The sequence below is a fragment of the Toxorhynchites rutilus genome, chromosome 3 (assembly GCF_029784135.1).
Source record: "Toxorhynchites rutilus septentrionalis strain SRP chromosome 3, ASM2978413v1, whole genome shotgun sequence".
NCBI lineage: Eukaryota > Metazoa > Arthropoda > Insecta > Diptera > Culicidae > Toxorhynchites > Toxorhynchites rutilus.
This window is the reverse complement of record NC_073746.1, coordinates 230,934,233-230,950,543: the sequence shown is the minus strand read 5'-3', so window position 1 is coordinate 230,950,543 and position 16,311 is coordinate 230,934,233.

Here is a 16,311-nt window from a genome sequence, read left to right as displayed (position 1 = left end):
TGACGGTGAACAGTAAAATTAAATTGTATAAATCATTAATTTCACCGCAAATAGGCTCGTCGATCCTGTTCCTTGCAAACAATACACAATTAACAAGATTGCAGGGTTTACAAAATAAGATTATGCGTTTGATTTTAAGATGTAGCAGACACACTTCCTCTAATTTGATGTTGGACGCGCTACAGTGGTGATCTGTGAAGCAAAGAATTTATTACTTGACAATGGTGTTCGTCTTCAAAATTTTAAACGGTATGCTGCCTCGATACTTGTGTGATCGAATTGAAAGAGGAAGTGATGTTCATAGATACAATACTAGAAACGCGGATGATGCAAGAACACCTAACTTTATATTCAGTAGGTCGCAGAACTCGTTGTTATACAAAGGAATACATTTTTTCAATTCGATGCCCAGAGAAATAAAACGTGCGGCAACAATGGCAGAGTTTAAGAGAATGTGTATTTCCCACGAAAAATCTGTTTTGTAAACAGGTTTTCGTAGATTTTTTGGCACATGATTTATTTATATTTAATATTAATTGAAATTAGAAAAATTATTTACAGGTATCTCAAACTGCCATGTTCGTACTGATGATGATAATGTTTTTTTTATTGTTAAATTTGTTAAAATTTTGGATTTAGAAAAATTAGCGTTGTCTACGAAAGTTTGAGCCCGCGCGCGTTTGGTGGGCCTGGACGAATGTTAATAATGAACACTGGCAGGAAACTGACACATGATGAAATTTTTATATAGGGTCTGGAGTGGAAACTGAAATTGGGATAGCCCATTCGGAATTCTCGTAAACTATCTTTCATCAGATGGTTATATCGATTTCAGATCTCTTTTATGTTCTAAGTAGAAACTTTTAGATATTGGGTTCAATTCCCAATCAGTCAAGGATCTTCCCGGGTTGGAAATTTTCTTGACATACCTTAGAAAAAACATTGGGCCTGAAGTTGAGACTATGACTATGTCAATGTCAATAAGGATAGGAACATTGTTTGTTTTTTTTTTTTCGCAGTTTGTGCCTATTTTTACTGTTCTATTAATAGATATTTATGCCTGCAACAGATCCAGTTCGCTTCGTTTTTTTTATAATACTGGTCTCTTGATATTTTTAAACTTAATTATTATCTATAAGATAAATCGTCCTGCTCTAACCTTTGTAGGGGTATGAGGTGGGTCATCAAAAAAAAAAAAGATCTGGCGAGTACGGGACATGTTCGAGTACTGGAATGCGCTTATCGGCTAAAAATTGCTTCACGACGCGCATTACAAACCACGTTCCTTTCAAACCACTGCTGCTCGCAAACTACTACAAAAATCCATTTCTACTTTAAAACAAAGATCAACTTCGTTAGCGCAAACATCAAATAGACTAACAACATTTCCGAATTTTCCCAATTTCACTCATAGTTTTCCGACAAAAATTCAATTGTCATGTTTCGTAGGAATATCAAAAATTGGAATATGGTTGGCTGAAATATGAAGAATATTTTTGTAGGACCCCTCCCCCCTCTGGAAGTGTGTCAAACCATCATAGAAACATTTCTCGTACCGAAAAACATGCCAAATATGGCTCCATTTGCTTGATTAATTCTGGACTTATGCAGTTCCCTTTCTTAGAGAGAGGGGTGGAGTGTCGAACCACCATAGAAAGGTTTCTTGCCCCCTTGGATCCTCCACATGCCAAATTTGGTTCAATTTGCTTTATTATTTTTTTTTATTATTTCTTAGATCAGTAATCTAACGATGGTCATATAGACAACGAAAATATTTAAATAGTACACTTCGCTACCGCAAATTTTTAGTCTCGCCCAACTGGCTTCGGAACCTTCAATTAAAATTCCAGTGCCTCTTTCAAACTCAAAGATCCTTGTTCCGTGTATGTCGCTGAGCTGGGTGTGGTATACTATGCTCTAGGGATCATTGAAACACTGCCTATCGACAGTAATTTTATTTTTTTAGACAGTCTCAGCTCAACATTAAAAAAATGGACAAAACTTGCCGATATTTCAGGGGTTTACCTGCACACGCGCTGTTTACCCATTACCCGCTCTTCTTTAGTTCCGGCTTGGCTGTGAACGGGAAAATTTATAGTACGAAGTGCCTGTCGGAAGTTGTGTCGTTCATCAAGAAATACCATAAGGGCGAAAATGCGTTATTCTGGCCGGATCTGGCGTCGGCCCACTACTCGAAGCGATCATTAGAAGAGATGGAGATGGCTGATTATCAATGAGGTACCCAAGTCAGCGAACCCGCCCAACGTCTCCCAGCTGCGTCCCATCGAGAATTTCTGGGCAAACCTGAAGCGTAAGATCTACTCCAACAATTTTGTCGCGAAAACTGAGAAGGAATTGATAAATAAAATGAAGGAAGAACTCAAAAACATGCCTACACGCATGTTTTCGTCCACCATGGCGAATATTCTGGTTAACTGTCGGAAGGCCGCTTGCAAGGACGTAGATTTTTTTTGCAAGTTAGCTAATATAATTACCTTTCATACAAAATTTATCAAACTCAATTATCAGTCTTAGTTTTTTTATCACCATCCGAAGAAATTCAATTTTTTTATGCAAACGTTACCTAGTTCACCGTGTGTATGTTGAAATATCTACGATTGTCTTTGCCTTCTGATACGTCTTAATTCTAAAATTTTGTTTCAATCTGCAATAATATCCGAAGTTCTACAACCGTTTTAACTGAAACAATTTTTAAGTTCTACGTCAACAATGCTGTCATGTCTTAGGCACACCCCTTTATATATATATTTTTTTTTTCAAATCTTTGGATATTAAATAAGATCGATTCAATATAACGTGAAGGAACAGTTTAAGAAGGTTAGAAAGCTTAAAAGATAAATTTCTGTAAATTGAAAGATCTTGTTTTCGTGTCAATGCTCTTGACATTCCAGGGCATTTCCGGAGCTTTTGGAATGCTACTATTATTTGCTTCTTTCTCGAAGAAGGTAATGTATAATAAAATCGTAAGGGGTGATCTTTGGCTAAGAGAAACACGGCATGAAACGAAGAAAGCTTCTTAGTTTTGCACTCACTAATTGCTATGAATGCAACGGCGAAATTTCATAAAAAAATGATTATTTTAATGTTTCGCTTATAAAACATTAATTTTACATCGCATGTTTGTTCCTCTTCCACGATGTATTGAATTAATCTAACCTATTATCAGAGATTTGACTAAATCATAATATAATGATTTGCTCAAATATTAGGTTGGAGAAAAAGAAAACCATTATTTTTGCGTTAAATTCTTAACATTATTTAAGATGTTTCAGATTGTCCGATTTGGGTCAAATATGCACCGTTTTATTATATAATTTGTTGTCATTTTGAGGGTAGCTTCATAATGCCTCTCTCAAAGAAATACCAAAAGACAATAAGAGCCAAAAACTCTAGTAATAGATTTTCACAACCATCTGTTGATCCCATTTTCTTATAACACAGGAAGTTTTGCAATGCGAGAAAAAGATGGTAATCGTTTGGTACCAGGACTGGACTATATGGTAGATGCATTAAAACAACCCAACCAAGCTCCCAGAGTTTTTGGCGAGTCACTATAGATGTTTGACCATGCTTTGTCCTGATGGAACACCCACACACAACTCTTTCGTTGCCCGACATTTCTGGTTAACCGCTAGCTAGTAAACAGTGATTGGCCATACTGAAGCAACACATAATAAATGATTCCTTTCAAGATCCACCAAATACACCGGTTGTTCTGATTTGGCACAATATTGTTATATGTGACCCAATTCTCATCCCCAGTCACTATTCGTTTTACACGTTGAGTGCTACGGTTTTATAGCAACTCTATGGAATTTTTCAAACGTATTAGGGCCATCGTTTTTTATTGTAGCTGAAGGTATTTTTGCTCGAAAGAGAATGCTTATATTAGTCACCTTTATTATCATATGTTATACTATCAGTCACCAGTGACTGAAGCAGCCTGAGCGAAAACTCAGTGTAAGTCCCCGTTGAATGACATGGCAGTCAACGTGTTAAGGAATAGATCGAATGCTTACTGCGCGTAAGCGCGCATATCGCATAGTGCATATCGATTTCATGGGAAATCGTAAAGTGTTACGACTTAGTAAACTGTCGCGTATTTCATCGGAACAGAACTAGGTCTGTTTTGGTTTAGGTTTATTGCCATCAACTGCGCGCGGTATGATGTAAGAATGCATTCATACCGCTAGCGCATGTGTCTAGTTTTTATGGGTGATGGATATTTGTGGGAGAAAAGTAATTAACGAAGTTATGCAGTTATGCTTGTGGGAATCGTAAACATTGAAGCGCTTGCGCATGAGTCATGCGTTAGAAAACAATTAACTGCTTATGGAAAAAATGGAATTTGGAATGAGTTTTGAAATGGATTAGGGATCGGGTTTGAAATGTGTTTGAAATCATGCTACACGCTTGGGGAATCCGCTTCGCAAATACATGCAAGTCGGGGGTATTTTATTTTGTTGAGTACTTTTGTACTCGCCTGTCGTTGTGCAGACCGGAATATGTTAACTACTTTTAAACTGAGAAGCCTGGGAAAATCGTCATTTCACATACTAGAGGTGAATGAACTTTCGCGGTTCGAGAACTACGTAAACATGAGATGTGCAATAATTTCAGAGGGAAATGTAAAATACAATTATCGTTTGACAATTCTTCCGTTCACATATCTTGGTATTCCTAGGCATCATATCAAACGTAAAAGGACGTTCATCAAATTTTCTTGTAACAAAGAACATAATCTATCATAAAAATATCGATGCATTCTAAAATAATATTCGAACTGGTAAACAAGTGGGTTGCATAATATAATTGCGTAGTTCTACGTCGAAAATATGCGGTCGTGTCCTAGATACAACCCCTTACAATTTTTGGTGTTAATATTGGTGTGGCACCCACACATCGAGTTTTTTTAATCCAGCTTCTATGAGAGAGGCAGCTATTTTTATAAAAAATCCGATATTTTCCTAAAAGTCACTCAAGGGACATATTTTTGTAGGAGCTGGCATTTTTGAGTTATACCGATTCATAGAAAAATGCAAAATATGTTTAGCTATTTCCAGAAGACAGTTTTGGTTAATTTTAGAGAAGTATGCAAATCTGATTAATTAGCTGTCCCCTTATCCACAAAATTTGAATAAATTATTAAAAAGGGCCGCCAATCCCATATACTAGTTGGCGCGTAATGCCTCAAATACTATTTCGTCGCCTGTCACCAATAACAGGAAACTTCGTATTCTCATTCATTCAATTCCATCATTTCATCGCATTCTATCATACAATACATTTCAATTTGTCTTCCACTGCGAATACATTTTTTGTTTCTTCTAAATAACACTCGATTTGTTCCAAGCTCCGCCAGACGCCGCTGTAAGCAATAAAAGTTTGAACTGCGATTTGTTCAGCAAGTATTGTGTCTGAATGGAACGCGTGTGCTATAGCCATGTCGAAACTTATCGACGAATGTTTGGAACATTCGTTACTACCGATCACACAGAGTGTGCAATAAAAAACCAATCCAACAGAACTAATTTATTCTCGGGCTTTGGTTCACGGTGTGAAGGAGCATTTGAACCGAACTCGAAGCGCCGAAATCGTTCCAATCCAGGCTTGCGGAAGATTAATCTGTTTCGCATTTACATGGCAGCGAGAAGTACATACGCTTTAAACACGAAGTCAGTTCTGCTGCAAATCGGATGAAGATGTGGAATTCCGCGTATATGGCAATTCCCTATTTGATGACCTATTTCCTGAACAAATCGTTTTTCAAGAACATCTCGGCGAAATGGAATTTCATTTCCCTGTCTATGTACGGTTTCCCTCGTGTGATGAACTATTAGAGTCAATTTGTCAATGTGTCAATAATTGAGTATTGCTTAGTTTAGCTTTAGTTTAGCTTGGCTTGAGGGTGAACGTTTAAATTTAGGTGTTTTGAACGAGTTAGCAGCAAGTAGAAACGGCATGTATACTCAGAACCAACAAGCTGCCGGTTGCAAAAAGATTTAATTGTTCATTCCGATCGTTTATTCAATAAATCAATTGTGCTACGCACCGTCATGTTAAAACCATAAGAGTCGTACATATACAGGGGAAATCATGGTAAAACCGACACTGTGGCTAAAACTGATACTTTCTGATTTTACAGCTAGAAGCTATTTTTTCCGATGCACCCTGTATACACTCGCTATTTCTTACGTTTCGAGTTACTATATAGCGAAGACGCGTTACTGTCAAAACAAACAACAAAACAAAACTGGTTAGCAAAAATGTTACAGTTTATCTTAGATAAGCCGGCAGGCTCTTCTGGTTGACCCATTTGGTGTAACTTTTTTTTTTAACAAATTTGTGTATGAGTATAACGAAAGCCCAAGAATTCATTCCTTTTTTTTTGACGTTGGACTAAGTATTTCAGTAATGGTGCCGTATAAAAAAATAGAGCACGTTTTTATGAAACGGAAATAGCAAATCTTGCGTTCGTTCTACGGACAATGTGGATAGAATAAAATGGAAAATTTTTCGTCAAAGAAAGTTCTTCTGACCTGCACTGATACTCGCGTATTCTAGAGCTTACTACCCAGAGTTGATTCGAGCGTGTTATTTGTCATGAGAAATCTAAAAATGACGCTAGTTAAAACCTACGTTGAGACGGCAAAAGTTCCACTGGGCACATTAGCGCCATTCAAGAAGATAATCAAAACCATGATCTTCATTATTCAAGTCACAGTCTTGGTCCAGCTAGCTGACAGCATTCTTTCTTAATGCTGAAGTCAATCACAGCTGCTCGATAGAAAGGAAGATTTGAAGAGAGATATTGCACACAGTGGTGCAATTTTTTTCGGTGAATGTTTCGCATCGATTTTCATGCTATCTGGTGGAGAATGCTTCTGCATTTTTGAACCACACCATATCTGCATCTGTACTGAGGTATAAAAATTACAAAAACGAAAGCGAAACGTTTGGAGTACAAGGATTTGAGCGTTAACAGTTACAGAGGTGTATAATTGATGTTTGTTATCTACTGACCCAAAAACATTCTTCCACAGCTCAAAAACTGCTTTGAAAGCAAACTACTGCAATCAAAAAATATATAAATAAGCTTGAAAGTCCAATGAAGTCAAGATTGGTCAACGATTGATGCATGACATCGGATGACTGTAAATGCACTATGAATATTGTGCTCGCCCTGGCCAGCCTAAGTTTCTATTGTGCTACCGTGTTGAACGGACTTGCAAAATTTTTGACCCCTGATTGCATTCTCAGAATATGCGCAAAATAAGCATAGTGCAGAGCTTGTAAAGAGAAGAGAAATACTAAATAGAACCTGTTGCGTCGCTCGCCATACCGTTATGTGAAGAATGGTAGTGTATGATTGATTCACTTATATAGCCATAAAAAAGACCATGTTCTACGACGTTCTAAGGTGATTAATGAAAGTAAAAGTTTGTTCGGCATCGGTGGCTATCGACATCGCCACCCCACCACACATCTGATTAGGCTCGTATTCCGTAGTCCAACGATAACAATACGGTCGTGTCTTGGACACTACCCTTATTTCTTTTTTTTGGAACCCGCGACACCATGACCAAAAACGGAATTCCATCTACTCGACTTGATACATCCTACAAATCAATGATTCTTGCTTATTGGAGTATATTTTTTCACAACATAGTTGGTCTATTCGAGAAATGTTGGCCTTATCTAATGGCCTGCAGATCGGTGCGGCGCGTGTAGCATGACATGTACGACAACATTGTAGCAACTACGTCATTTATTGACGATTATCATAATACACCACACCTAAAAAAATAACATCAGAACATATATGTTGGAGCAGTGAGCGATCTCATACTACTGTGTAGTGACTGAGGTGGAAGCAAAATAGAAAATTGGGCAAGTATCATATCCATTGTTGTTTATCATTGACTTGTAGCATGTATCAAGTCAAATAGATGGAACGACGCCTTAACACGTGTTTGTGACCCGTTTGAAAAAAAAGGTTTAATAGCACTGTCTTAGATCAATGTTCAGTCGAATTTTCGAACAAGACTCCTTGCAAAATGTTAATTCTCGCGAAAAAAAAACTCCATGCAAAATTTCAGCTTAATCGTGCTTTATTTGATTTTTTTAAAACCCCCGATTTCATGTAATTCTGGCAAATAAAGTCTGATTGAAATTTTGCATAGGAGTATTTTTTCGCGGGAATGAACATTTGGCAGGAAGTCCCGTTCGAAAATTCGAAGGTCACTTTTTTCCCATACATTCATTGGAACTTTAATTTACATAATTCATTTGAGAAAAGGTCACAGCAACATATTCATAGATTTTCAAGTATTTGTTAAGCTTATATCAAGTCTCGTGAAACAAATAAAAATGAAAGGATTACTTAACTGGTGCAACAAAAACAATTTTGAAAAAACACTCAGTAACCCTTCTGGTCGAGAATATCGTACTAGCATTTCTTCCCTTTCCCTGGTTACTGCATGGAGTGGCCGGCGTCGTTATTGACTTTTTAAAGTTCGAATCACTGAATCTTGCACTATGAGAACGGTTCATTACTCCCAAGCGTCATTCAGTGTGTTCTTTGTGCGATTTTACTAGTTAAAGTTAGCCACGGAGAGCAAACTGCGAAGTTACAGTCTACCCAAGCTCAAATATGTAAATGTGTAAATATGTAAAACTCATTGATTTAAAACCCCAAAATTAGCTCGAATACACAAAAGACATTTTCTTTGTTCGTCACTTGAATCAACTCATGGCAACAAAATCAGAATTGAGGATAAATAAAGAAAATATTCCCTTTCAATCTTAAGACGATGTGTTGACGTGATTTTCCAACAATGAACCAATGTGATGAACCAAGTCCAGCGAGCCGAAGGGGTGTTACCGTTTGCTCTGCATCATCATCATCGTGATGATGAATAATGAGCACCCGCTTCGTTTTCTTTCATAACACTTCAAAAAATGTGTAAAAAAGGAACAACAATTCTCAGCACGCAGAAGCAGAAGTACACTTCGGAAGTCATACGGCATCGCTGCTAATCAAAAGTCTATCGTAACATCATGTCATGACATCACAAAACAAACTTTTGGAGATATCTTGAATGGTGCGAGAGGATGTCTGGCAGATGCGAAACGTCATGCCAGAGCTGTCATAAAATCTTTCTCGCTCTTATCTTCAGCTGCTGTCACGAAATACTTGTACTTATTGTAATTATCAGCCCAGTTAAAAATTAATATCGGAATGAGAGATCTTCACTCTGATGGTTCTATATGATAACAGGCCTCAACGGCACGTTTGATGTGCTGAGTAGATCGATTAAATTGTTGATTATATTTAAAGCCAAAACATGTTGTTGGCAACTAAGTCGTAAATTAATCGAAGCATCAAAACATTGCCATTCCAAGCTGCTGCTGATCGAGAGAAACGGTATGTTATTACCTTATTGTATCTATTTCTGAAGGTTAATCAACTTGAATGAACGCAGCGATGTGGAAAACTCGAACGATGTTTAACAGCTCAAGTGGCCGCTCAGGCAGACGTGGCAATGATGATATTATCTTGCGTAATGCGGATGCACTGCCGCCAATCTCGTAGATATTCAACAGAATACGGAGGTAATGAAAATTTCATATCAGATACAGTTCAGCATTATATCTCGTTAGAAAGCAGCTCGCAGTTCATTTCATTATAAACTGTGCTAACAGAACACAACTTGGAGTGGCACTTAAGTGTAGACAGTAATTAGTTTAAACCTTGTTTCGTACATTATTAGGGAAGCCGGGGAGGTATGTGTTCCGTTTTATGTTTTCACTACACATGTCAGTGTGTACTTCCGTTACGGGCTTGTTTCCTGTTCCGAGCGGCTAACCGCAAAACGGCATGCGTGGCGTTCATTCTCTTGAATGGCATATTAACCTTTTTTGAGTGTCAATTTTGAAAGCATTATCAAGATTCATAGGGATTCATAGGATCCTGTCTGGCAGACTTTACTATTGGGACTATAAAAAGTTCTCATTGTACACCAACAGATAAAGTAACGCTTAGTGTGTAGTTTGAGATAGTTCCGCGATGGTGCGATGATGAGTAAATTCTACTCCAGGTGAAACTTATTTGAATTATGTTAAATTGATAATAATTGGCGCTGTTACTATATTGAACCACTCATTAAACATTAAAAAAACAAAATCTCTTCATCGTTCGATTTTGAAAATGTGACTTCACGGGATTTTGAGAACATTGCATTCTTGGTACCATTCTTGATGGTACTCGACTCTTGTCAATGCCATATTGTGCTCAAACTCGAGCAATTATAATTCTATCGACGGTATGATTCTTCACCCAAAGGTAGTGTAGCACACTCATATTATTGGATCAATTATTAATTCTGGATACTCATCGTTCGAGAACAGCATCACTAACATTCAAATCGGATAAGTCGTTTCACAACCGTACCTCTGCCAGTATCATTTAGAATTATAATAATCTGTCCATTATCTCCATAATATGATTGCCATTCATCGGTACCGGATGTGATATAGATGCAACTTATATACAGCCCTTGTTGGATCCAATTTCGATTGGTTTTGACATATCGGTTGAATAAGCCTCTTTCACACATTTTCTTCTCCTTTCCCTCGTATTTTGCACATCTATGGTTGTTCTGTTATCTGCATGAAATCGACAGAGTAATGGAAAACGAATACTGCACTTCTGGATACATGTGCTATAAACCAGTCTCGGAGTTAATATAGGGCGCAATACTTTTTGCTTTCTCGATAATATTTTGTATCGATTACAAAGAAGGTGTTAATTTTGAAGGGAAAGGTCTAAAATCAACATGAACACTTTTGAACACGATTTTTGATTTATGAGATCTTCCAAAACAAACAGTCTCGATTATTATGTTTAATGTTTTGATTTATCTGCAAAGTAACCGATGGTATAGAGTCGAAAATTGTGCTACATGCAACAACAAATGTAGCTTTGTATAACTGAATAATTTATATCGAACATATTATGTATGCTATGGGTTGTGAAATTTAGTATCCAAAAAGTTATGATTTAATGCATTTTTCGCTTTACTTGCATGTTATAATAGAGCAATTACAAATGAAACCGTCCTAAAAATGCAGATTTTAAAAACATGTATTTTTTATTCGAATCAATGTTTGTACTCCGTTTGGGTTGGAGGAAATATGAGTTTGCCACAGCCAGGGTTGCTACATTAAATCCTGTAAAATTATCTGAAAAAATCTGTATATCTGTATTTTTGCAACAAAATCTTTATAAAAAATCTGCCTTGAGCCGATACATAGTTCTTCGCTTTCAAAATAGTCTTTAATTGTGGGTGCCAAGCGATTTCCGGACTTTGTTTTGGAAAATACTCGCTCAACACACGCTGATGAATGTTATCAAAAAGTGTTTGACAAACGACCTTAGCAATGGATACAAAAATTTCTCATCACGCCTACTGACATCCAACACCTGGGACCAAGTTATATCTGAGTCACTCAATTTCCGCCCCATAAGATTCCTCTTGAAAAGCCTGAATTCGTTGTACAAGTCTTGTCTAGTACCTGCTTCAACGAATTGAGGAGATTGGCGCATCACATAATTAAGTTTTGGTAGCCTGACGAAATTTTGAGGGTTTATCAAACCAACAGTTTCGATAACCAGATCGCTGATATCAAATCGCTTTGAAATCTGTTTCATGAGTTCAACATAGAAGTCACGACAAATCGATTCGAAGGATAGTTTCCTAGCTTCATCGAATACTTATTCAGTTTCTTCTGCATCGATGCCAACATAGGCATACTCAGGCTTCTTCAGCATCAGCGAATCGTTGCACGCAGTTCTCCAAATATAAGATACCCAAGTTATATTTATATTCTGATTAAAAAGGGCAATCGACGTTATAGATGAGCAGCAGAACAAAGTTTATGAACAGCGGTTTAGTCATAGGATCGTTTAAATAAGTTACTTAACTTGGAACGAAAAAAATAGTTTAAGCTCTTTGTTAGGATTACAACTAACAGCAAAGACCCCTCGACCGTTCGCCTAACGCATGCATTGCCAACATTTACACACAAGACATACAAAACAATAGTGAATTCCACACAAAGAAAAAAAGGTTCCATTTCAACAATACGCAGAGTACGCAGAGTAAACACATAAATTATTATAAAACTCTAAAATTTGCATGCAAAGTAAGAATATACCTATTACATCTAAATCTATTCCTACTTATACTAAATTAAGTTAAAATCTAGGTTTCCTAAACGCAGAATAAGTGAAATTGTATTTGTTGCTGTTTGTTGTTATTTGTGAAGATTAAAAGTAAGTAATTGTTCATTGTTCTGTAAGCATATAAATTACAATAAATATGTTTACAGCTTCGAGCTAACTTTGAGCAAAAATCAAGTTTGCTTCGGGGAATCCGAATCTTCAGCAACAAAATCTCTAAGTTTTATGGTCGAGAAATAATGCATCGGAGGTCCAACGTTCGTCAAACGAGATCCCGAGCGAGGGCGTTGCGAGAGCGAGAAGCAAACCTCCACATCGGCAGCGACCAAGCGCTACTGCGTGATCCAGCTAAAGATAACACCCGCGTTAAGTTATCTTCCGACAATGAACGCGCAGAAGCGTTCGATTGTGCTTGATGTCAGCGACCGAACAATAGTGAACCAATGGTGCGATGTCGAGATTGTCAGTGCTAATGGCACTATTCATGTGCGAATGTGAATTCAACAACAGTTCATATGGAACCATTCGTCTGCGCAACATGCATTCAACAAATCCGTTTTGCCCCACTTCGTCCCTCTTCTAGTGCCTTGAGTATCCACAGTGTACAACAAACACGAATATCCCGTGAACAAGAGAGGTTGGAGGAAGAGAGACAATTGGAGAAACAAATTCATCGGGAACGAGTCGAGCAGGAGAAATTGCTCCAAGAAAGGGATAGACGAGAAACACTTGATCGGCAACGGCAATATCTAATATTTACGGGCAATGACGTAAATATGAGATATTGAGTCAAGGGGATGAAGATTACGACGATCTGAGGAGTGGTAGTAGTAGTATTCGCAATAGTAAAATCCAGAACTGGCTGGATGAACAAGCAGTTTCTGCGGCCCTCAAACAATCAACTCCGCGCACTCCAAAAGAAGCCACTGGTGGACAAAATATTCGTATGCTCAACTTAGCGGACCAGCTAGCCGCAGTAATGGATGTCGAGACCCCTGGTAGCATAACTATGGAAAACTCGCTTGGCCAAAGAGATGAAGGTGCACACGCTGTGGAACGTAAATTACTCCAGGATCCTGTCTACCCACCGTTATCACCGGTAAACGTTCAAACCTACTACGAGTTCTTAAAGGAACCTACAACGGGGGCCATTCCGAAAGTGATCAAGGATGAGACGTTGTACGAAATGTGGCGGTCTGAAACTCACAATATTCGGAGACTTCAGGATTTAAAGGCAGAGCACAAGAAGGAAATTGATATACGATGGAATCGTGAATTGGATTTGATTGAACAGATGAAGCAGATAGAGCTTCAGAAGCGAGAAGAACTGAAGGATCAACGAGCGAAAGAGGCTGATCTGAAAGCGAAACTAAAGGGTGTGTCACATCAAATTGAATCACGGAAAAAACGCTGTAGAAATTTAATTTTTAGGAATTATATCTTCAGCTTTCGCTTATAATCAGATAAGAGTGTATAGATCACGTTGGTCATGCTTCACTGTCAATTTTTCGTAAATTTGGAAAAATGTCGTCGAACGAAAAAGAGCGTCGTGAATTAATCCTGTGCACTCATTTCGAGAATCCGGAGTTGTCACATCGGGACATCGGTAAGATGCTGGGAATCGTCCAATCCACGGTCAGCAGAGTACTAAAACGATACTTCGAGAACCTAACCATCGACCGGAAGGTGAAGAACGGCAAAAATGGATGCTCCGTCAGTGAAAAAGATCACAAGCGCGTAGTTAAGCAGTTTAGACGTGATCCGAGAAGTTCGGTCCGGGATGTCGCCAATAAGCTGAATTTGTAAAGTTCATTCGTCCAGCGGACCAAGCAGCGGGAGGGCCTGCGTACATACAAGGTTCAGAAGGCTCCTAACCGCGACGAAAGGCAAAACATGGTAGGGAAGACGCGAGCCCGGAAGCTGTACACCGAAATGCTGACGAAGCCGCATTGCCTGGTAATGGACGACGAAACCTACGTCAAAGCGGACTTTCGTCAGCTGCCGGGCCTGTTGTTCTTCTCCGCAGAGGACAAATTCAGCGTTCCGGAGGAGATTCGCAAGCAGAAACTATCAAAGTTTGCCAAAAAGTACATGGTGTGGCAAGCGATCTGCTCTTGCGGAAAGCGAAGCGCCCCCTTCGTGATGACCGGCACGGTAAACGGGCAGGTTTACCTTAAGGAGTGCCTACAGAAGCGCTTACTACCACTACTGAAGCAGCACGAGGGCCCGACCATCTTCTGGCCGGATCTCGCTTCGTGCCATTATTCAAAGGACGTGTTGGAGTGGTACGAAGCCAACGGGGTCACCTTCGTGCCAAAGGAAATGAACCCGCCCAACTCGCCGGAGCTTCGCCCAATAGAGAAATATTGGGCGATTATGAAGCAGGCACTCCGAAAGAACCCAAAAGTTGTCAAATCGGAGGCGGACTTCAAGAGAAAATGGATTTCTGTTCAAAAAAAACTACAACCTGACGTTGTACAGAACCTTATGGACGGGGTAAAGAAGAAGGTGCGAGCATACGGGCTTGGGCTCGGAGTATGAATAAAAAGAAAATGCCAAAAGTTGTTTAATAGTTTTTATTTTACTGTCTAAAATTTTCAAAAGGATCGGTCTACTGGGCGAATTTCTACAGCGTTTTTTCCGTGATGCAATTTGATGTGACACACCCTTTAGAGCAGCGGGAACGTGAACAGGCGATCATTGAGGAGAGGAAGCAGAACGAGATGGCCGCAGTGCAGAATGAACTGAAGCGGCTGAGGACAATCGAGCAGCGGTTCCTGCAGCAGAACTATTTCCATCGACAGCAGCAGATGGTTGACGGCCACTTAAGTGGGACTGATTTTTTTCCAGATGGATTGTGTCCAAGGTTTCATCAGCGAGCAGCATCAGTGATAAATGTGCAGTCATCGGTAGCGAACAACCGACCAACAGCTATAGTAGGTACAACAGCTACAGTAGGTAACACCCCCGTACCCCTTCGTATCAACATGCCACCGCTGAGTGTTCAGAATTTGATTCCAAACAATTTACCTCACACTCAAATAAACACTAGCCCCTCGTATTTGTGTCATTCTTTCATTGAAAATGGTTTCCCATCGCCGATCAGTACCCCTATGGGTGATCGCAGCTGTTACAATGTAACAGAAACTCCTCCAATATTGCCGTCCCCCCATGTTGCGTCTGGTCCACCGAACCATTGGTCTGTCCAGAGTTCATTTGTGATAAATCCACCCATGCCGAGTAGTGAAATTTTGTCAGCAGAAGTTGCCCCATCGTCCCAGCAGTTGGCAGCCAGGCAAGTCGTGTCGAAGGAGTTACCTGTTTTCTCCGGCGACCCAGTAGACTGGCCATTCTTCTACAGTAGCTATCAACACTCGACTCAGGTATGCGGTCATTCAAATTTGGAGAATCTACTCCGTTTGCAACGAAGTCTCAAAGGTCGTGCCAGGGAGGCGATTAGCAGCTTTCTACTTCATCCCAAAGCGATTAGCAGCTTTCTACTTCATCCCAAAGCGATACCACAAGTGATATCAACGCTGCAAACTCTGTTTGGGAGACCCGAACATATCATCCACAACATGATTTCGAAAGTTCGAGCAATCCCTGCACCGAGAGCGGACCGACTCGAATCGCTTGTGAGCTTCGGTCTTGCGGTGCAAAATCTGTGTGGACATCTAAAGGCGATCCGGCTGGAGAAACACCTGTCGAACCCCATGCTGTTGCAAGAATTGGTTGATAAACTGCCGGCTAATGTTAAACGCAGTTGGGCGCTACACCAGGAGCAGGTGACGATTGTCGACCTCAGTGTGTTCGGCGAATACATGGGGAAGATTGTATCTGCCACTAGCAGTGTAACCGGTTTCAGCACATTCTCACAGAAACCATCGAAGGATTCCCGATCCAACGAGAAAGCTTACGTGAACTCTCATACGACGTCAAATGAACGAGTAGGCGAACGTGACGAGAACGCATTCAATCATTTTTCAGACAAGCAAACAACAGGAAACAAGATGTGCCCAGCATGTGGAGTTGGAATTCATCAGGTG